Source organism: Macaca nemestrina, chromosome 7 (genome assembly GCF_043159975.1).
Source record: "Macaca nemestrina isolate mMacNem1 chromosome 7, mMacNem.hap1, whole genome shotgun sequence".
Lineage (NCBI taxonomy): Eukaryota > Metazoa > Chordata > Mammalia > Primates > Cercopithecidae > Macaca > Macaca nemestrina.
In genome coordinates, this window is record NC_092131.1 from 76,167,926 (window position 1) to 76,193,171 (window position 25,246).

Below are 25,246 nucleotides of genomic sequence, written 5' to 3' on the forward strand. Positions count from 1 at the left end.
TTTTATGGCTATTTCTTGATGATCTGCTAAGCAAGGGATGGGTTATTCATGCCTCCCCTTTTTGGACCATATAGGGTAACTTCCTGACATTGCCATGGCATTTGTAAACTGTCGTGGTACTGGTGGGAGTGTAGCAGTGAGGATGACCAGAGGTCACTCTCGTTGCCATTTGTGTTTTGGTGGGTTTTGGCTGGCTCCTTTATTGCAACCTATTTTATCAACAAGTTCTTTATGACCTGTATTTTGTGCTGACCTCCTATCTCAACCTATGACTTAGAATGCCTCAACCATCTGGGAATGCAGCCCAGTATGTTTCAGCCTCATTTTACCTAGCTCCTGTTTAAGATGGAGTTGCTCTGGTTCACACGCCTCTGACATAACCACCTAACATTTGAAAAATGTGTCATATTTTATTAAAATATTGTGTTGCAGTGAAATATAGTCATTGCAAAAGGATGCAGCATCATTTACTTTCTCTGGCTTTAATGTGTTGGAACAAGCCAAGCACATCCCTTGGTGCCCACTTCTTCCTCCATCCCCTAACATGTCGTTTGCAAATGAATTGTACACCTAACATTTGCTTTGTGCAAGGAATTTTAAACCCAGGAAACAATACAGTATGTTTTATTATATTATAGCAATAGACTTCAAGTTTAATGAGCTTTGGGTCTAAATGTAGCAATTTGGAAGTCTCTTCAAGCTTATAAAATGAGATTCTACCCAAGTTTGTAAGCAGGTACAATAACACTTGGAACGTAACTGTGTCAGGTATCTGAGAGGTTTTTCTTGAGGGGATGTAGAATCAATTGGCTATGTAATACTCCTCCTTCCTTCCCAGTATTTTATTCCACGACCACTGACACTGGAACAAAATGTCCCTATTTGACAGACATTGCAACATTTTGGTAATTAGCTTAAAATACAGCTGATTTGTCCTCCTGCTGCCGTCCCCTATGGCAACCAGTATCTGAAAGCTTGTTTTAAAGCCATTCAACAAGCACAAAGAACCATACCTGTTGCATCTGATTTCCTCCCCATTAAATCAGGATGAATAATTTAGTAAAAACTGCTTATGCACAGATACTGCAGTGACTGCATGGAAGGTAAGACTGTGAGGCTGCTGGCATTTTAACCACTTCTAGCTGGTTGTCAGTGGAATCTTGGCTTTTCTCTCAATGGCAGGGAGCCAAATAGCCCAGTGACCTTGGCCTTTCACCTAAGGGTCCTTAGTGTACCAGGACCTTTCCCCTGTAACAAAGCCCATTCCTTCTTTTGTAACTGTGGTGGACACTATTGGTTGGCTATTCAACTGACCTTCACAGCCCCCATCTTCCTTAAGGTTGAAATAGGCAATTACTTGTACTCTCTGCCTCCCTTGCTGCCAGGCAGTCATGTGACCCAGGTCTAAACAATGACATATAAGGTAAGGTGTGTTGAGGTGCTTCTGGGAAACCTCTTCTTCCCTAATGGAGAGGTGGTTTGGCACCGTAAGGGCTCTGGAGCTGAACTGCCAGAGTTTAAGTCCCAGTTCTATCACTTCTTGCCTGTGTCATACTGAGAAAGTTAATTCTGCTTTTTGTGCTTTGTTTTTTTAATCGGCTGCAGAATTAAAACTTACAAAGTGCTCAGGATAGCATCTGACATACAGTAAATGCTGAGAAAATGTTAGTTACTATTATAATTAATAAAAAAAAAAGAAGGCATGTGATGAGCATTCTGCTTCCTGCTTTTGGAAATGGCTTTGTGAGGTTAGGATGCCTGGAGTTATGGCAACCATTTTGTGACCAAAAGGGGAACAGCAAGAGAATCACAATGACTCTGACTCAGTGTCCTTGCATTGGCAGAGATGCCAGCCCAGCCCTGGGACACCTACCTCAAGATTTTCTTAAGTAAACAAACTATAGATATAGTGGATTTTCTGTTACTAGCTGCTGAACAATCCCATCTAATATATATATATATATATATATATACATATATATACACACACATATATACACACACGCACACACACACACATATTATATAGAAGCAGGAAGCAGAATGCTCATCATATGCCTTCTTTCTTCTTTCATATATATATATATATATATATATTTTTTTTTTTTTTTTTTTTGAGACAAGGTCTCACTTTGTCACCCAAGATAGGGTATGGTGGCATGCTCACAGCTCACTGCAGCCTCCACCTCTGGGGCTCAGCCTCCCAAGTAACTGGGACTACAGTGTCAGCCACCATGCCCAGCTAATTTTTATTTTTTGTAGAGATGACGTCTCACTATGTTGCCCAGGCTGGTCTCAAACTCCTGGACTCGTGATCCTTCCACCTCAGCCTCCTAAAGTGCTGGGGTAATAGGCATGAGCCACTGCACTCAGCCATCTTGTCATTATTAAGCCAGGGTTTAAGCCCTGCCTTCTCTGGTTCTAGCTGCTCTGTTGACTTTGTTCACCATGTACTGCTTCCTCCTCTAGTAAAGATGAGATGTTCCCTCCTAAGAGGCTTAGACTGATTTTCTTTAATCTGCCCTGGGAGCATTCTTAAATAGACTGTGGGCCTGATAGCAGCCTCATGTATGGAAATCAGGGCTTACTGGCGGGAGGGTGTGTAATTAAGCCCTTGTCCTACTTCAACTGAGCAGGATCTAGCTCTGCAGGCCTTCCTGGCTCCCATAGGTCTGGCTGCAGTATGTAAACATCTTATGGGAGGCAGGGGTCCCAATCTGGCTGCTACTGGGATCTCTTTGAGAGAGGAGAAAGAAAGAAACTGGTCAAGAAGGGAGTTAGGGTGAGTCCTCAGTTGAATTCTTTCAAACAAAAGAACAGCCTGAAAACTCAAGCTGCAGGCACAGATAAGGGAACTTGCACAGGGTGGGGGGCTTACCTAAGACATGCCCACAGTTGCACAGATAAGAAAGGCTACACAGGTGACTTGCCCAGACATGCCCACAATGGAAAATCCTGTCCCCTAGCACATGCTCAGTAAAGGGAACAAAGCAGTATGGAGTAACTCAAGCTAAGGGCCCACATGCACACTAGAAGGACAGGGTGGAGCTACCAGAAATTCGTGCCTTATGCAAATGAGATGCCCAGCCCTCATCAGTTTCTTGTAAAAGCCTTTACATTTAGTTGTAAAAGCAGCAACGCTCTTCCGGGCTCTATCTCTGTGGCGGAGAGCTTTCTTCTTTCACTTAGGAAACTTTCACTCCGGAAACTTTCACTCCAACCTCACCCTTTGTGTCCACGCTCCTTAATTCTCTTGGTTGTGAGACAAAGAACTCCGGGTGATACCTCACAATGAGAGACTGCTACATTGTTGTGCACTGGAGAGACTATAATATCTTCAACCTCCAGGTGCCATAGCACAGAGGCTCTGCTAGGAATCCAAGGCCACCATGTGTGGGTATGGAGGGGAGGATTGAGTGGCCCCTAAAAATCCCAAGTGCTTTCTTGCCAAGATCACAGCAAAGCTGCTCCACCCGTGCCCCCCAGTGCACTCATGTTTCTTCCAGCAAAGTTTGTTCTCTATGATTCTTTGTTTTCCAGATCACACCTGGGCAGACTGTTCTGAAAATGATCAATGATCATGTTCAATCAATGATCAAGAAGACAATGATCTTGTAGAATGACAGAGGAAGTAAAAATTATAAAAGTAGAAACTCTGGGACTCCCTTTTCTTTAGAAAATTGGCTTCTTGCTGGGTGCCTTACTTTTCTGTTTCTATATCCAACTTACATGATAAGCCCCTAAGGAGTTCTGTCATTCTGTTCCTCACTGAAATCACTACAAAATTACAGTAAAAAATAAGGATAATGAAAAGAGGATCACTTCATAGCCTACCTGGATTCTGGAATTAAATCCAGTTCAGGTCAGGAATGAGCCATGAGATCTAGTAGTTTTTACCCATTATCAGACTTAAATCAAATTATTTTCAGTATTTCCAATGTAGACCTGTAGATGGTTTTCTATCACATAAAATTCAAAATGACAAGGAAGTTTATCTAGAGAAATTTAGAAGAAAGAAAGGTACACTCATCTATTGTCTGAAAGTGTTTTTATTTTTTAAGCCTATCAATGTATTTATTATTTAGCTAAGCACCCACATGATGTCACATGTAAGGATCAGCACATTGCCATGGGCCCCATTCTCAGAAGAGAATGGACCCTTCTGGGGTCCAAGCTGACATGAATAATTTAGGTTATTAGGGTGCTGGTTAATGAATTGTCCCAATGTTTGGGCATCCTATGTCCCTGCTAACTCCCTGGCAGGGCTTCCTTAAGAGAACAGTTTAACTCAATGTACTTAATAGATATATTTCCATGTACTATGAGATGACTCAGGGTTGGTCAGTAACCTGGGTTTTTTGAACAATCAGAAAGAAAAATGGAAGCTCGTTGGTGGCTTTTCCAGCCCACAGCGTTAGTCTTGCCTAAGCCCTCTCTGCAGCTAAACAACTCGTTTCCCCCCCCAGTGCTTCCTGAGTCCCTATTCCTTTTAATGAGAAGCCAGAAAAAGAGGTCAGCGCAAACGGGTGCTGAAAAGAAAAAAATCCTGGCTCTCTTTTAACCAAGAAAAGCAGAGCATTTCTGAATTCTGGCTCTGACACAGAAAAGCCCTGTCTCTAAGTCCCCCCTCATGATGATTGCCTGGGGACATGTCAGAAAAGTATTCTGGCTGATATTAACTGCCACGATCACGTATCCCGGGAGAAACACTTTCAAAGAACCCAGAGCCAGCTTTTTGGAAGCAAGTAGGCCAAGCAGTCTACTATACGTCAAGTTTAAATGAGAACATGCCTGTAAAAAGGCTTTAAGACCTGTAAAGTCTTAAGTGTGTGCCTTGTACTGTGCCCAGCCCTCAAGCACTGAATGTAGAAGACGACTCAGAAGACATGCTTCCTACCCTCCTCACTCCCTCCTAGAGCTTAGATTCTGGGAGAGAGACAGGATCATTCTATGCAAAATAATTAAACAATTAAATGTTCGACTGTGTGGCTGTAAGTAGAGTTATGTCAGGTGGCCATGAGAGACCACTGGGACTGAACTTGTCAAGAGATGGTTTGTGAAGAAGCCACAACCCCCATGGCTGGTGTCCTGTCGGGGAGATCATAAATTAGAAAGGATCAAGATGGGGCAACTTGTTTTATACACAAAGGATATCCATGTGGGTCAGGAATGCAATCAGACAACTTGTGTTAGTTTGACTCAAACTTTGTACTTAGCTCAAGATATGATTTATAGCTTCAAACACTTACCTACAAACAAAAAGACACCAACAAAACAATTTGAGTATTTAAAATAAACAGTTGAGAGCTGGTTTAACTATAGTATGTGGGTTCATAAGAACTAATATGTTTGAGGCTCTTTTCACTATGAAGATGACAAGTCAGGACTTTAGTTTTCAGGAAACAAACATTCATAGCTTTGGTCACCTGCTTGCTAGAGAAACAATAGGAGGAGGGGCTGAATTCATTCCATCCATGTCTTTCACTTTGTCTTGATTTCTAAAGTAGTGAATGAGTTTTTAAGCAGCAGTTGCTGAATTCTTCTTTGCTTTGTCCTGACATGCAGACAATCTAAGAGGAAAATCAAGTCAGGGAAGTATTTAGAGAAGAATGCTGATGCCTGCAATTTGCTTTGAAATCAATAAAAAAAGATGGATGATTGGGTAAAGGAATGGATAGATATGTAGATATGTGACAAAGCAAGTATAGTAATATATTAATGATACATATAAGGCTGTGCATGTAAAATTAATTTCCAACTTTACTACAAAAAATGTCGTAATACTATGGTGGGAAAAAAACAAATCAGGGTTTTCTTTGTGTTGCCCTTTCTTCTAATAGTTAAAAATCATTATCTGAAAGGACACATAAATAAAACAGCTTGGAATAAGTCCTAGACATAAATGAAAAGTAATAATTGTGTGTGTTATTTGTTTAAAGAACCCTCAAATCTCTCTCTACTAGCCAACTGTTGATGCTAAGTATTCTGCTATTAGAAACACAGTCTTTTGAGCTAAGGGCTTATTCTGTAAAAACCTCTTGGAATTCTTGGGAGAACTACCAGATTAAACTCAATTAGTCATTAATACTCAACTGCAAATCAATTTAAGTGATCACTTCCAAGTAATATAGAGCTAAAAGGTTTGGAATAAAGGAGAGGGAAAAGAGAACATAAGCACCAAATGTCTTAGGGGAGGAATGGGAGATGCTGAAAGACGATCTGTAGAGGCATTAAAGATCAACTCACCTTCTTTACAAGGTTACTCTGGGCCAAACTAAATCCTGATATTAGTGTTTGCTGCTTTTGAATTCTATATTTAGAATTTCTGAAACTCCAGTGAAGGTGTCCTATGGCACTTTAAGAAGGCTGTTAAACTGCCTTTCTGTAGTTCTTGCTACTTGATACTAAGGACTCAAGCCCAAATCTTACTCCACAGGGGATGCTGTGGACCATGGGCTGTTCATCTATGGTTAGGTTTAAACTTTGACTTACTTTCCTTCTATGGAGGGGAATATTTTCTTTTCTTTTCTCTCTCTCTTTTTTTTTTTTTTTTTTTTTTTTTTTTTTTTTTTTTGAGACAGAGTCTTGCCCTGTTGCCCAGGCTAGAGAGCAATGCTGTGACCACAGTTCCCTGCAGCCTTGATTTCCCTGGCTTAAGCAATCCTGCAGCTTCAGCCTCCTGAGTAGCTGGGACTACAGGCATGTGCCACCACACCTGGTTAATTTTTTAATTTACTGTAGAGGTGGGGTCTCACTATATTGCCCAGGCTGGTCTCGATCTCCTAGGCTCCAGCAATCCTCCTGTCTTGGCCTCCCAAAGTGCTGGGATTACAGGTGTGAGCCACTGTGCCTGGCCCATATTTTCATTTTTGTACATTACTCTATTTTTCTTGCTTTAGAGACACCTTTTCCTTAGCTGGTTTCTTCAGAAAGTAGAGTCTGAGGCAAGGGTTTATGTGCCACGATTTTCTTAGGGAGCATACATTAAGGACCAGGAGGGAAGGATAAATAACGTGAGACAGAAAAGGAGATAAAACCAATACAGGTACAAGGAAGTGTATTGAACTGGCTACCACTAAGGACAGCTGATTGTTTGATATCACAGAGTTATCTTCAATGAAGCCATGTAAAAAATGTCTCAAGAATGTCTCTTTGGGTGAGAAAAGGGGAAGAATTTATCCCCTGCTTCCATATCTCATTGGTCAAAGCCTCATTCTAATGGGTCCATTCTCCTGCATGCCCAGATTGTACAGGTGTGAGGGTTGCTGTGAATTTCCACGCCTTGTTATCAAACAGAGAAATCTCAGAGTAACAGGTGAGAGCGCATGGGGTGGGATGAGGCAAAGTGCCATCTGGTTGTGCCTTCAGGAAGCTGCTTGCTGAGGTGACAGCTGGAACAAGAGACGAGTGAAGCTGAGAGGTCTAAAGTGGTGAGTGAGAACAGTCTAATGAGCCTGACCCTCATACCACACAGCCTGCTGGTGCCCTCCATTATCTGGTTCACTTGGTACATTCTGGAGCCTCTATTTTTCTGAGAACAAGATGGCCTGTTTTCCCTGAAGGAGAAGGTATGAGTATAATCTGTCACAGAGTCTCCTTCAAGATGGCGGTAGTTGAATTTCTAAAAAGGTTCAAGGCAAGAGGACTAGTGAAGCAAGATGCAGTCCCTCCATTATAGCTGATCCTAAGGCCATAATTGACATCTGCCATCCTCCACTTCTACCTCCCATTTTAGATTTCTATCACCCTTGGTCAGCACTTTGCCATCGATCTGCACTGCCTGCCCGGTAATATAATCAAGACCTACATCACCAAGAGGTCTGAGGTCTGTATTGCTTTGTCCTTGGTCTGTAATTGTGACAATTACCTATTTTCTATGGATACAATAAAACATGTCCTTGTGAATCAGGTGGATTCCAGACATAGTCTCCCTTGCTCACATTGTGCAGAGTAACCATGGCTCCTTGTGGTGTTCAGGAACTCTCTTTGTTTGCTGATCCATCACTATGAGTTCAAAGTAACCCCGTGGCAGTTGCAGTTTTAAGTGCAGCATAAACCTTACTCATCTCTGGGAACAAGCGCTTCTAAACCTGGCAAATTCAGTTTGTATGAGTGGAAAACACAAATTCCATAAGAAGGTCACCGGGAGTAATGATGACCAAAGCTATGCCTTTTCCCCAGACCCATGTATTCTAACTACTGGGGGCCATATATTAGCTGTTAATTCTACACATATATTGGATGCTCAAAGGAGAGTGCTCCAACTTCGTGGCCTATTTTCCCTGAGCTGGGGTCTTAGCTGAGCTTTCAATAGCCCATTCCACCATGCTACTAGACTGGCTGCTTCTGGATGGTGAGGTCCATGGTAGATGTTGCAGTTATGTGCCTATTGTCACAACTCTTCTGCTGTTTCTGTAACATGGATCCCCTGTTCATAGGTAATGCTGTTGAAGGCTACCATACCTATATTTATTAGGCATTGTGAAAGGCCTTAGATGATTATACTGATGGAGACACTACGGGAAGGAAAAACAAACAACCGATATGTAAAATAGGCAGCAATTCCAGTAAAGATGAATTGCTGCCCCATTAGGGGTAGAAGGAACAAAACATAACCATCTGGCCATGAAATGGCTGACTGGTCTCACTGAAGAATGGCATCATATCAAGGAATCAATGTCAGTCTCTACTTCTGGCAGTGACAATGGGGACAGTATCAGCAGCCTTGATAAGAAGCAGCCTATACTTTTGGGCTCATGGATAGGCTCCAACCCTGCTACCTCGGTCACTCTGTTTATGAGGTCGCTGCACAAATGCTGGGGTAGTTGAATAGAGACCCTTGCTTATCTTCACCGGATCAGTCATCTGTGCCCCTGGTTGTTGAAAATCTCCTCTGTGGTGGATACTCTTTAGTAATCATTAATATTACACACAAAGATCTGCACAATTTGCCTCCAGTCCCATAGGCCGAGCAGTATGTCACTTCTCTATATCTTCTTGCTCCATCTGGGGGACCATCCTCTAAGAAACAGTATAAATTACATCTCAAGGACTGTCTGGCATCTTGGAATGGGGGGAAAAAGAGGGGAAAATTGCTCCACCAGCTCTTGTTTCCCACTGGTCAAAAGTTTAACCCACAAGATTGTTAACTCTCTTGCATTTCTAGGTTGTTGGTCATACGTGGTCACCAAGTGGGATCCTATGTCTTTGTGTCAACTGGGAAGCCGCAGGAAGAAGGTAAAGGGTTTACAGTGCAGTTATGAGGCTAGACAGTGTTAGACCATGCAGAGCTGGTCATTGCTGTAGCAGCTGGAACAAGACAAGTGAGGCTGAGAATATCTGAAGTGAAACATAAGTGTTGGAAATACCTCTCAAAAGCACACTTCCAAAGAAGTGTGACCCAACTGTCTCCAGGATATAGAAATCAATGAAGCAATTTCATTCTTAATATGGAGTTTTGCTGGCTCATAGGACTCCATCTGCATGACTCCCTCTCCACAGCCCCTCACTCTGTAGGCAATCTTGGAAGCCTCCGAGGATGTCTCGAAAGTGTTTGAGATTCCTTCTGGGCCTGTACTTTCGGTGACAATGCCTCTGTATACATCCTGTTTCCTACACTGCCAGCCTTGGTCCCTCCAGCCTGATCCCCTGCTACTGCTGGTGCTCTGCTCTAGAGGCCAGCCTTGCTAAGTGCCTTGGCCAAGAAGCTTACACCTACAAAGAAAGAAAATGGTGTTCTCTCTTGCATCATGCTATGTCAGGGGAGAGGCCTACTCCTGCAGTGGCGTTGTTTGGGCTCCACGGTGTTACAGACTTTGGTGACACAGCATTGCCAGTTTTATTTATTTATTTTTCTTCTCTCCAGGGCTAGCATACAACACAAAGATAATTGGGCCAGGGTAGATTCAAATAACAGCCTTTGTGCTGAACCAAGGGTCATTACTCCTTTTGATCCTTAAGTCCTGTTGCTAAGCCCAGCTTGCTGTGCCAGAATTTTTCTTCCCCCAGGATAAATTTTCTCCTAGGAATTGCACAGCTCTTGCAATATAGTATCTGATGCATCTTTCTCCCTCTGATCTCCTCCAGTTTGCCAAAGGACTTTGTACAATTTTTTTTTTTTCTTGTTCCGTCAGCCAAGCTGGAGTGCAGTGGCACAATCTCGGCTCACTGCAACCTCTGTCTCCTGGGCTCAAACAATTCTCCTGCCTCAGCCTCCCGAGTAGCTGGGATCATAAGTGTGTGCCATCATGCCCGACTAATTTTTGTATTTTTAGTGAGATGAGGTTTCACCATGTTGGCCAGGCTGGTCTCGAACTCCTGACCTCAGGTAATCTGCCCACCTTGGCCTCCCAAAGTGCTGGGATTACAGGCGTGAGCCACCGCGCCCGGCCGTACAAATTCTTTACCCAGAAAGTTCCTGAGGACTCTTATAAACCAGAACTACTGAGGGATGGGGTGCTACTGAAATTGCCCCCACAGGGTTGACAACAATTGCATGCTAGGTTCCGGACAGAAATATAGTTATAATTAAGCATCAATCAGGCTGTACTGTGGCCCATTTCCAGTAAACGTCACTAGACACTGATCATTTGCATTCCCATTGTTTCTATAGATAGGATTTCTGACATTAGGGTCATAAGACTGTTTAAAAATTGATTTGCATCCCCATTGTTCCCACAGACAGGATCTCTAATATTAGACTCAAAAGGCTTCTATTGAAGGATCACTTAAGATTTTTTTCAGACATGAATTCCAGCAACCAGTTTGAAGACCCCCACAGGTTCTTATTATATTTCTGTCCAGAACCCAGCATGCGATTCTTGTCAACTCTGTGGGGGCAGTTTCAGTAGCACCCCAGCCCTTAGTAGTCCTGGTTTATGAGTCCTCAGGAACCGCCAGGAATGGGATCAGCATGAGAACACGGTTCTTCATCTCCCTGTTCCATGATGCCACTCTGCACTTTTCAACCAGTCAACGATCTCCACATTTCAGCCACTCCCAAACTCCTAAAAACCTGAACCCCAAATTCATTGGGGAGATGGATTTTGAGGCTTTCTACCATCTCTTCATTCAGTGACCCTACAATTAAACCTCTTTCTCTGCTGCAACTGGGTGTCTCTGCTTATTGACTTACCATGTACACCAGTCAATGACTCTTTTATGGACACACTACTGCCTTAATTCTAACTCTTTTATGGACACACTACTGCCTTAATTCCTCCCACTAATCATACCTGACCCTCAGCTCTGGCCCAACCCTAGAGCTTCCTAATTCTTAGGAAAGGAGAACAGATGTTCTTATATACACACACTCTCTCACTAGCAGGTTAGTAACTTAAAGGTTGAAATTGGAAGTCATGCTTTAAGAACTTCTATTAAATGTTTACAAAACTTTTGTATTTGCACAGCATCCTTTCCCACTGTTCCCATTTTGATAATCACTCTCTCATTGGTTTTTGGTACCACTCAAGTTAAAATATTTGGGTCTTTGTGATACACAGAGACCAGGGAAGCGGAGAAAGGTCTACGGGAAAATGTGCAATGGACATCCTCCATGCCCAGGTGCCAGTCATCATCCACCATCACCACCTCATAGGAGATGGAACCCAACGGATGGTCCCAACACAAAGGAGATGCTTTTTGTCCCCTGCAAAGTTATCATGGATCTCAGGCCCTGTCTTTTTAGACTTTAGGTGGGAACTTCCCCTTTGCATTTCTGTTGTCCCCTGGAAAAAGGAAATGGAATTTTATGTCAGCCATGATTCAAGTTAGTCAATACAAACCTGGCTGACACACTATTGAAGAAAGCATTTTATATGATGCTGCAGGTAGGTGTGCCCTGGAATTTTAGCTGCCTTCAGCTAAAATACTCATGTAAATGCTCACTTCAAAATGTATGTGCAGGTCAGATCCTGGGACAGATGCCAAGATGCTGCTAATATTGTTTTATTAGGCCATTATTCTGTGGTGGTTTCTTAAATGCAGTGGTCTTATTGCCATCTTCCTTTCAACAGCACTGGGCACACAGTTGGTATTAAACATGCTTATTAAAGAACTGAATGAAAGAAGTAGTGGTAGCAATCATCTCTTAAATTAGATGCCATGATCTGGGGATCTTTTCATTTTTTTAATGATAAATTTTCATTGTAGAAAACTTTGGAAAGAGAATTGGTATAGAACCCATTTGAATATTGTATAGACATTGATAAACATGGACTAACACACAGTCACAATTCCAATGTACAAAGATAGGGAAAGAATACAGCTATGTCTTATTTATCATTTCATTTGGATGTACTTCTATGCTTTCATAACTTACAATATTAGAGCTGGAGGAGATTTGCCAGATATGAAAACTGAGGTCCAAAGAAATGAAGTGACTTGCTCAAGGTCACACATTAGTTAGTAGCAGATTCTGGACCACAATTCAGATGTCTAAATGTCTACTGGCATTTTCCCTTCTACTGCTTGCTCATAATGAGGCTTTCTCCTTAGCTGTATTTTTGCTACCATGTCACATGAATGTCTCCCCCTTTAATTTTGAAGTCCACTGTGCCAGAGGCGAGCCGGTCTCATTCCTTGAGAAAGGCTGCTGAAAGCAGTTTTTATTTCACCTTATACCACCAGATTTTAGTAATTCTCTGGCTTAATAACATCTCTGATGAATTGGTGGAAACACTGCTGTCTGAAATATTTCTGACACAGCTCTTCATTTCACAAACTATGCTAATTTTAAGAGGGGCAACATTATTGTGGAAACAATTTGGTTAGAAATGCCATGAGTTTCCCTTCTCTTCTTCTTACTTTCTTATTTTTTTTTCTCTCTCTCTCTCTCATCACACACATACAAACACACACACCTCAATTATTTCCTGCCTTCAAAGGTCTAAAAAGGAGCCTGGAAAATTATCCATGTTGTTCCCCTTAGACCTGACCATACCTGTACCTCTCAGATACGAGCAAATTTGGCTGTTTGTACAGAGAAATCCTCCCTCAGAAGTGCCTTCGGCTTCTAATAACTCTCACTAGGAGTGAGGCCCGCGTGAGTGCACAGCACACACAGGCACAGCGTGGCCAGCCAAGGCAACCAGAGCGGCCCCCCAGCCACCACCACTGGAAGCCCACTGAAGGCAGTGCAGATGAAGAGGGGTAAAAAGCCAACCCACAGCTACATTTTCTACACACACAATGCCAGGCTCTATCAGGAAGTGTTTCCTGGGAGACATGACTGAACAGTCACACCTTTCTAAATGGACACACCCCAGGTGTGGTTCAGAGCTTGTTTCTGGTGAAAGATTCTTCGAATTTGTCATACCATCTTCTTATCAAGAAATCTTTCCTATTCTAACCTCTCACAGGAAAGTCCATTGCTATCACTTCTCACTGACCACTGTGAATATGCAGGAGAGGTGGTGACTACCTCTGAGTCACTGTTCACTGTTAGCTTCCTCCAGGGCAATCATCTTCCCAAGAAAGGCACATCTATCCTCTTTCTATGATCTAGCAGCTGCTGATGTGAAATCTATTGAATAGACCTTTATTGAGAGCATCTGTGTGCTGAACTCTTGGTAGATGAAGATAAATAATGTGAACCCTGCATCTGAGAAACTTATGATGAAGTAGAAAAGATGATATCATTAATGATGATGGTAATAATGATTAGAAGATGCCAGGCCTTTTACTAATTCATTTTAATTCCCACATCCACCCTGTTAAATATAATTATTTGTAAGGAAGCTGAGGCTCAGAGAGGTTATGTGACTTGCCTAAGGACACACAGCTAATTAGTGACAAAGCCATACTACCTTTCTCCAAAGACCATGGTGCCAACCACTGTGAAAAAGCAGACAATTTCAGCAGGTGGTAAGAACTGTAGAGGAGTATGTACAAGGCACCTCGGGAGCACAGAGAGGCCATCTCACAGTCTGGGGAGTTAGAAAAGGCTTCCTGGAGGAGATGTTCTCTGAGTGGCCTCAGGCCCCAAATCCCTAGTCCAAGGGCAGAGGGACTCATGCAGTCACAAAGGGTGGTCATCACCTCTACCTCCACGAAGCCCACTGAGTCTCCACCCACATTTTCCTCCTCCACATCTTGGCTGGACATGACCCGCCCAAATCACTGTTGGTCCTGGTACCAGACTCTTCTTCAGAGGGATTTACCCTTCTTATTCTTCTGCACCTGTGCACCCCCAACTCAAGTGACTTGATTTCTGTCTAGTCTAAAGCAAGCAAGAGAATTGGCTACTTTGGCTGCTGCCTCCCTTTCACCATTGAGTGAACCCGAGTGGCAGGGGAGGAGAATCAATGCATTGAATCCGAATATATCTGGGATGGAGTGACTCCATTACAAACGCATTGTGTCATACTTGAACAATATAAGGATTCTTTCCTTCTCTCTGAGAGCCCACAGCTGCAATATTTCTATGCTGCTTTGCAGACTGTTATCACAGTTTTAATGAAGTGTAGTTGGTTTGAAGTAAAGTCTGTCAGTTCTCATGAAAAGAATTAAATTTTGGTCTTGCACTGCATATTCAGCTTAAAACAGGACTCAGAGCTCATTATTCAGCAAACAGTAATTTGTTTTCATCCCCAAAATATTAATTGTGCTGCTGCATTTTCACCTGATGGGACGATGAGCTCATTATTGAGAAGGGTTTGCCCATAGGAAACAATTGATTACAATTATCTAGAAACCAATTGCTCAGAAAGAATTTGAAAGGGTCAGACACTGCAATGCCTAAGGGGCCCTCAGCTGGAAAAAGAAAACTAATTACCATTCACAATCTAGTGACATCCAAGGCAAACCAGTATAACCATTAGGATGTCTGTAATATTTGTAAAAGTTCTCTGGGGGCACTTTGTTTTGTAGCAATAATCAGTGACTATGAACATAGGGCCAGAGAATAAAACAAGGTTGTTTAGGACTACCCTTAATCTTCAATTAAGCCTATATGTCAAATGGGTAAAACTATCTCTCTTCTGGCTTACAGGTTGCCAATGACTTTAATCTCAGGGGTCTGCACATAAACAGCTGCTCAATAAATAATGATAAAACAGCTGAATGAATAAACAAATCTGAAGGCCTGTTCTGGCTGTCCTGGCTTTCCCAGAAGTGATTTTCAACCAGACATTCTACTGTAGATTCCAAGAAGCAATCTAATTTTTCCAACCATAGCTCTGGAAGGTGCAGAGAACATGGTTTATAAAGGAAAAAGAAAGAAAGAAAAAAAAAAGGGAAAGAGAAGGAGACAGAAAGACAGAAAGGAAGAAAGGAAAAAATGAATGGAGGGAGAAAGAGATGGAGGGAGAGAGGGAAGGAGGTAGCGAGGAAGGAAAGGGAATGAAATGGAAGGGAAGGGAAGGGAAGAAGGAAGGAAGGGAAAGGGAGGAAGGAAGAAAGAGAGGAAGGAAGAGAGAGAGAAAGAAAGAGGAAGGAAGGAAGGAAGGAAGGAAGGAAGGAAGGAAGGAAGGAAGGAAGGAAGGAAGGAAAGAAGGAAGGAAAGCAAAGAAAAGAGAGAAAGAGAGAGAGACTGGGCATATTGGCTCATGCTTGTAATCCCAGCACTTTGGGAGGCTGAGGCAGGAGGACTGCTTGAGGTCACAAGCTCAAGACCAGCCTGGGCAATATAGTGAAACCCTGTCTCTATAAAAATAAAAAGAAATTAAAATATTAGCTAGTATGGTGCTGTGTGCTTGTAGTCCTAGCTACTCAGGAGACTGAAGTAGGAGGATTACTTGAGCCCAGGAGTTGGAAGCTGCAGTGAGCCATGATCACGCCACTGCACTCCAGCCTGGGTGACAAAGCAAGATCCTGTCTCAAAAAAAAAAAAAAAAAAAAAAAAAGAGAGAGAGAGAGAGAAAGAAAGAAAAGCGAGCTATTAGGAGAAGATAAGGGACAGGGAAAAATAAAAGGGGTTGCAGACAGTCAGGAAGGACAGGGGAAAATATAAGACGAAAGGAGGGCAGTGGGGTGGCCAGGCTGAAAAGAGGAGGGTGACTTGGGAGAGCAGGCGTCTAGTAAAGCAGTTAAAGGCCTAAGAGCAGCTTTAAATAGCTCTGACTTAATAAAAAACAAGTGATATGACCTGGTAGTCTCAATAAATGAAAAGCAGAAACAGCCCCTTGGGAGGAATCTATGTCTCTGGTGGTTTAACAGACTAAATAAAAAGGTTAAAAGAAAGAGAAAGAGAGAGAGAGAAAAAAAAAAAAAAAACTGTCTCAGCTTAAAAAATCTATAGTCTTCCTAGAACTGTCAGGGAGTTCACTTACACAGTGATGAGAAAGGCTCTAGTTTCCAAAAGGGACTTTTCCAGAGAGAGACTATAAAATAATTGCCACACCCACAGGTTAGAGCGCTGGTTGTGGGGAAATAAAGTTGCTTACGCCAGAAAGCAGACCTAACTTATTCAGATAATATAGACTCTTTCCTTCTGTGAAATTTGGTTGGTATCATTGCTTTGTATAGTGGCTACCACCAGGATTGTGTTTTTGTCTGCCCTGCTCAGCAACTTAAAATGCTCGTAATCGACAAGTTCTTCATTATGTCTAACCGGTATCTCTCTTGCTTTAATACAAGTTTCTTTTTTTCCTCTCCAGCCTCATCAGAGGAGGAGATTAATTAGTGTCTATCTTCTGTACAGTATATTCCTTCACAGTCTTTACTCATTCATTAGCCTTCTCCCCCAAGGAAGGCTTTGAAAAATAACTAAATAGATAATGGGACCTGTTCCTGCTGCCTTTTTCTAACACATCCTAATACTCAGCATCACAGACCTGCCATGGGGAAGAGAATCACAAAAAAAAAAAATTCAGATTAAGAATTAACTGCATATTTCTTAAGCATTTGGTATAGATTATCACCCAAACATTAACCACATAATCTTCCAAACATTTTTATACGACTGATCCAGGCAGGAATTATCACCTCCACATGAGGGAAGAAAATAGAACTGTTTCTTTCCCTCGCAGGTTATCAGCACGGCCAGGGGAAACCCCCAGTGTCTGGGCTTCAACTTTCTCGCCCTGCCTACAGCCCAAAATATCCTTAAGAAAGAAAAATTCTCTTTCAAAATGGGCATATCTTCAAGTTAAAAGTCCAGAAAAAATCTCAAGGAAAATCTGAGAGCCACAGCCACAACAGGCAGCTTGTTCCTGCTCTCTTGGCCATTCTAACTCTTCCCTCCACCTCCCGACTCATCCTCCCATCATGCCGGCTTTCTCACCGTGAAATCCTTTCTCCAGAAAAGAGCCTTTAGGAAATGCTCCAGCCATTGACTTGGTTCATAATGACAACTTTCTTAAAATTTTCCATTAAGCACCAGCTGTTCTTTAAGGTAAACTGAAGAGAAAGGTCATCGTCCTTCTTGCTGCTTAAACTAGAACATGACTCAGAAGAACAAACAGGGAAGAGATGGCGGTAATTCCCACATTATTTTTTAATATTCCACGTGCTATTGCAGGCCCCACACAAGACCCAGGACTAAAGTAAGTCTTTCTTTCCTTATGTAACTGTTGACCTTTGCACAGACTCTCTAAGCTCCCAGGATGTGCAGGTGCCTACAGAAAAGGCACTGCATTCCTCTTCCCTCATACTAGACAGAAACCCGCCAGGCAAGACTGGCTTCCTCTGGGTCAGGGAAGCAGATGCCTAAACCCACGTCAGAACAGAAAGTGTGCAGCTGAGTGTGGGAGTGTGAGCAGACCGTCTCCTAGTCACAGAAGGTTGTAGAGACTGCAGGGAGATGAAAAGGCCCCATCCCCAACCAACACTGCTTCCCAGGCTTAATAGCACCTGTGAAATGCCGTCATTAGAGATTCTTTGCTTTCCATCTTCTGGAACAAACCACACAGTGAACCGTTAACAAGCCAGTGGGAACTTGCTGATTAGATCACTCCCTCTGGAAGGGGGTGGGTGGAGGGAGGAGGTGCTCCCAGGTGCCCAAGCTGCTGGACATGGGGCAAGAAAGGTGGGAGGGTATAAAGATGGGCTTTTCCATCAGCAAAGTTGCCCAAGCCCCAAGTAAGAGGATATAAACTGGAGCTATGGAAGGAGTGGGAGCAGGCATCCAGGTCTCTCTCCTTGGTCCAGCCAGTCTGTGGTTCCTAAGACTCCATGACGAGTTTCTCCTCACCCGCGTGTTAGACTGGCACACCATTTATACACACACTCAGAACAGTTCTGCCCTCAGAATGCACCCCTCACAATCTTGATCTGCGGCCCTAGGTTTTCAGTATGGGCTTTCCCTGGGTACCATGTCAAGTTAGGTCGATAGAATCTCAGCTTTGGTACCTTGGCAGTTCTCTCTGAGATTCACCCTTTGAGGCTTAGCTTTGCAAAAGGAAAAAGATGGAAGAAAAAAAAAAGGAAAGTTGACACCTGCCCAGCTACCTTTTGGGTGAAGAGGCTCTACTTACCCAATGAAGTGTTAGCCCTGCCCACTTAGTCCTGAACAGGCTGCATGGGCTGGAAGCCTCCTTTATGCCTCAAATTCCTGATAATATAGTATCCAATGGACAACTTCCAAAACATGGCAAGTGAACTCTCTTCTTGATTTTAAGGCTGGGATTTCAGAAGTGATTTCAAGTTTGATTGCTGAGTTTTCATTTTCTATGGATATTGGCAAGCCAGCGTTCCCCGACAGTGTTTTCACCTGCTAGCCCTCACCCCTGCTGGTGAGCATTTCAGATTGAGGCAATCCCCTTCTGAGCCATGAAGTCTCTTGCTTCATTTAAAAGAGCAAGTCTTCCAGGAATCTGCCTGTAGGCGAACCTCTACATTAAATCATAGCCATTTGTCTTCAGCTTTGGTGGGTGTTACCATTTCCTCTCAAGTGTCCTCCCTTTCATGGGACAGCCCCATAGGAAAATGTATCCTCAGCCTTGTGGTGGAATTTCTCCTAGAATTTGCCAGGTGGTTCAAGTGACATTTCCAACTAGCGAGGAGAAAAGTAATGGAATGGGAAGCATATTCATAATTCTTTTCTTCTGTGACTAAATTTTTCAAGGAATTGGCCAATTATTCTTCTGGCCATGGTATATTTCAAACAGTTGCATTCACATTCTTCATTTGGGACAAGCTGTCTTTGGTCATCTCAGTTGACATGGGAAATTGGGTACTTTGGGCCATTTGGGTAAAATCTCACCTGTGTCTGAGTTATCTAGGTTAATTTAGGAAACAGGCTAGAATTTCACCTGATATATGTCTCTAGATTCTGTTTTACATTGACGACATGGCTTTTTAGAAACGTGTGGAGTCTCCCAGGTCTATCTCACATGGATTACCTGAACCAAGGTGGTCATATTATGAAGCTGAGAAGAGATTAGCTTCTTGCTTGATTTACTTTACTTTTTTCTCAGTTTTTACCCTATTTAAGGAAAGATGGAAACTCCCCGTCTTCTTTTATGCTCATTATTTCCACTCCAAAATGAAAAAGGAAGAAGTTGGTAACCAAATGCTTTTGATCTTCTCTGTCTCAGAACATTCTGCATAGTTCTATCCAGAGAGGACAGAGGCTGTGTCGATTCTGTCTGTGAAAAACTGAGACAAGTGGGTTTCAATAACGCACAGCTTTTCAATCTATTAAGGGGGTAGCCACGTGGTTGTTTATCATACCTAAAAGACTGAGGATTGGCAGGTACTGCCATTCAAATGACACCAATATGAGCGCACAGGATGGAAAGGAGGAGCAGTGGTGGTGTCAGCAATAAAGTGATGACTCATTAGACGATTGCATCCTTCTCCCCACAGACACAAGACCACATTTCTGTTGGAATCACTACTCACTTCCATTATGCTCTGTTTCTCAAACCACAGCACAACACTGCCCCCCTTGACAATATGTAGTCATGTGTCAGGTACTGGTAACCAAGGGATAAACAAGCCCATTTTCCTGCAATACAACTTTTTCCTCAAAGATTTGGGGGTTGAGACATATAAAGTGACTTAATTGCTGATTTAAATAATTTTATATTTAAAAACAATATATTATGAAGTATAGCATGCTAATGTATTTTTAACACAAAAGGGGAGAGTGGGCCAGGCATGGTGGCTCACACCTGTAATCCCAGCATTTTGGGAGGCCAAGGCAGGTGGATCACCTGAGGTCAGGAGTTCGAGACCAACCTGACCAATATGGTGAAACCCCATCTCTACTAAAAATACAAAAATTAGCTGGGCATGGCGCTGCGCACCTGTAGTCCCAGCTATTCAGGAAGCTGAGACAGGAGAATTGCTTGAACCTGGGAGGCAGAGGTTGCAGTGAGTGGAGATCATGCCACTGTACTCCAGCCTGGGTGACAACAGGGCAAGACTCTGTTTCAAAAAAAAAAAAAATAAAGGCACGGGGGAGAGTGCACCCAGATTTTCCCACTGAAGTAACTCTTCTGCTAAGTGCCAGGCTTCCAGGGAGTGGCATTTCCTTGCTCCTGCAGGTAGGGTACTTGGGCAGAAACACCTGAGAAGCACATCCTGCTCCGTGTAACAAAGACTACCTGCCATGTAAGTGTTCTGAGGCTGCTCAGCAGCCAGGCTTCTGGTGGACAGGCCTGACCCATGCATGCAGCTGAAGAACAAGTCGCATGACATTGGGCCAAAACGAGTCATTCCACTCTTCCTGCTCTAAATAGATCACCACTGTCTGTCTGTTCCTATTGCTTCTCACTTGACAGTAGTTATGAGGCCATTAGCAGAAAACAAGAATCTGCTCTTACCCCATCTGCATATTGGATAAGTCCTGTACTATTTAGCTTGTGAGCCCTGATAAGAAGTCAGCACAATCTGCCCATTGACTGCTGACCTTCTTTTCCAGTCCCAAGTACCACAGTCTCCTGGCTTAGACTCTAATTTTGCATGTCGCTAGCTGTCCCCAATTGAATCCCTTTCAGTTGCACCTGCATGGTACTTGTAAGAGAAGAGAAAGGGCTCCCATTGAGCTAATTCAAACTTCTGGCCCTCACACTTGTTCCACTCTTGTGTGTCTTGGGAATCTCTAATTTAAAGCCTAAACATGTTTAAAGAATGCTGTTTTCATGCCTCCACAATGCACTGTTTATTCTGACCTATACTCCTAGGAACATGGTGGGTACTTCCTTTGTATTTTTTTTTTCCAAAGAAGGAGGCTAAGCAGTGATGACTGGGCTCTTTTACCTTCTCCTTCTTCGTATGGGCTTGAGGTCAGCTATGCCTGTGACCAGGTCTTCAAGGAGGGTTTGCAATAATCTCTGGGTTTAGCGCCTTAAGCATCTATTCTGGATCTGGTTCTCCCATTGTTGGTTTTAAAGTAAAGAAACTTACTTGGGACATGAATAGCTCACTGCTATATTCCCATGAGGGCTTAACACATTTAAAAATTGTGATGATAACAGAATATTAGATGCCATGATGAATTAGGAAGTTCAGATGCCAATTTATAATGTAGTGAGGTTTAAGAAGAATTACTATAATAACTCTTGCTACTAGAACTCCTTTGGTGAAGAGAACTAACTGTTAAGTTCCATAAAGGTAGGGAACTCTTTGAATGCCCAGTTCCTAGCTCAGCACTGGGCACATAGTAGGTGCTCAATAAATACTTGTTGAAAGAAATGAATGCATGAAAAACATATCAACAGCATCTGGAAGGAGACAGCAGAACAAAGGAAAAGCTAAATGGTTATGCATAAGAAACCGAAAGGGGCTGGACACAGTGGCTCACGCCTGTAATCCCAGCACTTTGGGAGGCCGAGGCGGGTGGATCACTAGAGGTCAGGAGTTCAAGACCAGCCTGGCCAACATGGTGAAACCCCATCTCTAATAAAAATACAAAAATTAGCCGGGCATGATATTGGGTGCCTGTAGTCCCGGGTACTTGGGAGACTGAGGCAGGAGAATCGCTTGAACCCGGGAGGAGGAGGTTGCAGTGAGTTGAGATCGTGCCACTGCACTGCAGTCTGGGCGACAGAGTGAGACTCCGTCTCAAAAAAAGAAAAGAAAACAGAAAATGGAAGGAACTGGTCCTTACGAGAGAAGATAAAAGGAAGAGTGAGAAGGCTAAACAACACTTAAAGAGGCAGGAATGGATATTTAAACTCAGGTATGTACTGAAATCAGTTTTAAGTTGTTTATGTTTCAGGGGGCATAAAATAGCTCCATTTCCCTGTATGTATATAAAGTCTGCCACACACGCAAAGGTCTCAAGCGAGGGCTTTCCATTGCTTTATTTGCTTAGTGGCAAGCAGTGAAAGGTGCTGAGTTTTCATGTGTGGGAAACACCCAATGAGAAAGGGCTGTACACATGGTGGTTAGATGATCCATAAACTATTTTGCTTGAAGCAGGAACCAAGAGCCAGAGATACCACCTCCTCCTTTCCCTTCTCCCCCAATTCCAGAACGTTTAGTTAGCAAGGATTACATCCTGCACGTGAGGGATGGGTTTCATTTGATCCCACTGGCATCTAAACATGGTAAGGAATGACCTACTTCATTGGTGTCTGATATTGCTCAAGACTTGCTTTTTCTTTGTGGGGTGGTCAGAAGGAGGCAGAGCATCAGGAAAAATAGCTAAGCTAATGCATGCTGGGCTTAATACTAGGTGACAGGTTGATCTGTGCAGCAAACCACTATGGCACACGTTTACCTAGGCAACAAACCTGCACATCCTGCACATGTATACTGGAACTTAAAATTCAAAAAAAAAAAAAGAGAGCGAGACTTGTTTTTTTCTTTCAACCCTTCTCATTATCCTCCTTTCCCATTGTTTATAATGTCTTCAATAATTTTAACTATTATGAAAAATGAAAGGTTGCACTAGGAAGAGAAAAACAACAAGGTGAGAAATCTGTGTAATTATTCCCATAATCTCTGAGACATTTAGGCCCAGGATTGTCACTTATGAAATCTATTATTGTCTTTTGTAAGACCCAGTTTAATACAGGTTAGAATGGCTTTTGAAAAGGGCTTATCTTGAATCCAAAGTAATAATTAATTGGCGTAAATAAATATGATAAGAAGTTATGACAATATCTAAAGCTTCAAATCAGTTTTAATAAAGAAAAATCTTTCAGATCACTGAGGAAACATGCTTTTCCATTTCCAACCACCTCAACCACTATGATGGACTACTATGATTAAAACAGTAACTCTCTCTCCACCATTTTGACTATGATAATAGGTGTCCTTTATCATATCTCTTTATTTAAACCTTTAAAAATGAATTTGATTAAATTTGAACTTATGGGAAACTTGAATAACAAGAGACAGTTTAAAGTTAATGTTCTTAAAAATTATTTCAGCCTTTTCTTCAAACTCTCCAAAGATTTTTCCTAGGACAATACTATGGAAAATAAATGGGGAGAGGAGACCTCTGGCATTTGAGGATTTAACAGTGGCATACTTACAGTCCACAATTTCTGCTACTTGTGAATTCTATGATAGAGACAAATTTGTCATTTTGAACCTCATCTTAATGTGGCTCTGTTGTTCTCTACTGCTCTGCTACTCAATAACTTTCTAGAAATGATAAACTTTCTTGAAAATTGAAAAGGTGGTTAATTCATGGTGTGAAGGTAGGTACAAGAAACAGACTATCACTGGAAATGTGGTTCTAGAAAAACCTGGATTCCCCAAAGTAAAGAGAAAAAAATCACTTCAAATATTAAGAAGGTGTCTGCATTTCTCAAAAGAAGACATACAAATGGCCAACAGGTATATGAAAAAATGCTCAACATCATGAATCATCTGGGAAATGCAAGTCAAAACCACAACGTGATATCATCTCACTCCAGTTAAAATGAGTTTTATCAAAAAGACCAAAAATAACAAGTGCTGTCGAGGATGCGAAGGAAAACATTTTCAGTTTGATGTTGGTGGGAATGTAAATGAGTACAGCCACTACGTAAAACAGTATGAAGGTCCCTCAAAAAACTAAAAATAGAACTACTATATGATCCAGCAATCCCACTGCTAGGTACACATCCCAAAAAAAGAAAAGCAGTCTATTGAAGAGATATCTGCACTCCCATGTTTATTGCAGCACCATTCACAATAGCCAAGAACCTAAACGTCTATCAATGGATGAATGAATAAAGAAAATGTGGTGTATATATACACAATGGAATATTATTCCACCACAAAAAGAATGAAGTCTTGTCATTTGCAACAACATAGATGGGACTGGAGGATATGAATTAAATAAAATAAGCCAGGCACAAAAAGACAATGTTGCATGTTCTTCCTCATATGTGAAAGCTAAAAAAAATTTGGTGAATAGATGGAGATGGAGAATAGAATGGTGAATAGAGATGGTGGAGATGGAGATGGTGAATAGAATGGTGGCTATCAGAGGATGGGAAGGGAAGTGGAGAAGAGGGTGGATAAAGATAAGTTGGTTAATGGGTACAAAAATACAGTTAGGTAGAGGGAATAATCACTAGTAGCACAATAGGGTGACTATAGATAACAGTAATTTATTGTATATTTCAAAATACCTAGAATAAATGGAAAATTTCTAACATTCCCATTAGAATTGGAATGTTCCTAACACAAAGAAATGATAAATGCTTGAGATGATTGATATCCCAATTACCCTGATTTAATCATTACACATCACATGCTTTTCTCAAAATATCACATATATTCCATAAATATGTACAACTATTACGTATCCATAAAAATTAAAAAATAAAAATAACAAAAAAGAAGTTGTCCGCTGGTTCTGAGTTAAAAAAAATTAAGATTCAGGTAGAATCATTTTCACTACCAGTCCTTAGCTGAAACTTTAACACAGAGGGATACTATAGGAGAAGTGACATTATACTCAAATTCTATTTCCTGCTCATCCACTAGCCAGCTGTGTGAATTTGGGAGAGTTACTTCGTCTCTCTGGTCACTGTCATCATCATCACTACCCTCATGGCCAGCATTCATGAGCTCTTTCTATGAGTTAGGCACTGTGCTTAGCTCTTTGCTAGGATTATCTCATTTAAAGCTCACATCAACCTGATGCAGTGGGCATATTACTATCCACAGAAGCCAATAATACTGGAGGACAACTGCCAATATTTATTGAATGCTCATCGTGAGGGGGTATTATGGCAAGAGCTTTAAATGCATCATTCCATATAATCCTTATAATAATGCACTGAGTCTTATGAAACTTCTATTTAACAGACAGAAAGTTGAGGCTTAGAGAGGCTCATTAATTTGTCCATGGTGACCACAGCAAGTAAGAAGTGAAGAAGGATTCTGAATTAAAAATTATCTGACTCTGGAGGTC

The 25,246-nt window shown here is 42.0% G+C and overlaps 1 protein-coding gene across 1 annotated transcript in view; it reads right to left on the minus strand.

The window, feature by feature from the left end:
* LOC105477943 (NUBP iron-sulfur cluster assembly factor, mitochondrial) overlaps positions 1-25,246 on the minus strand; it is a 483,889-nt gene that overhangs the window by 52,083 nt on the left and 406,560 nt on the right. The window lies entirely within an intron of this gene.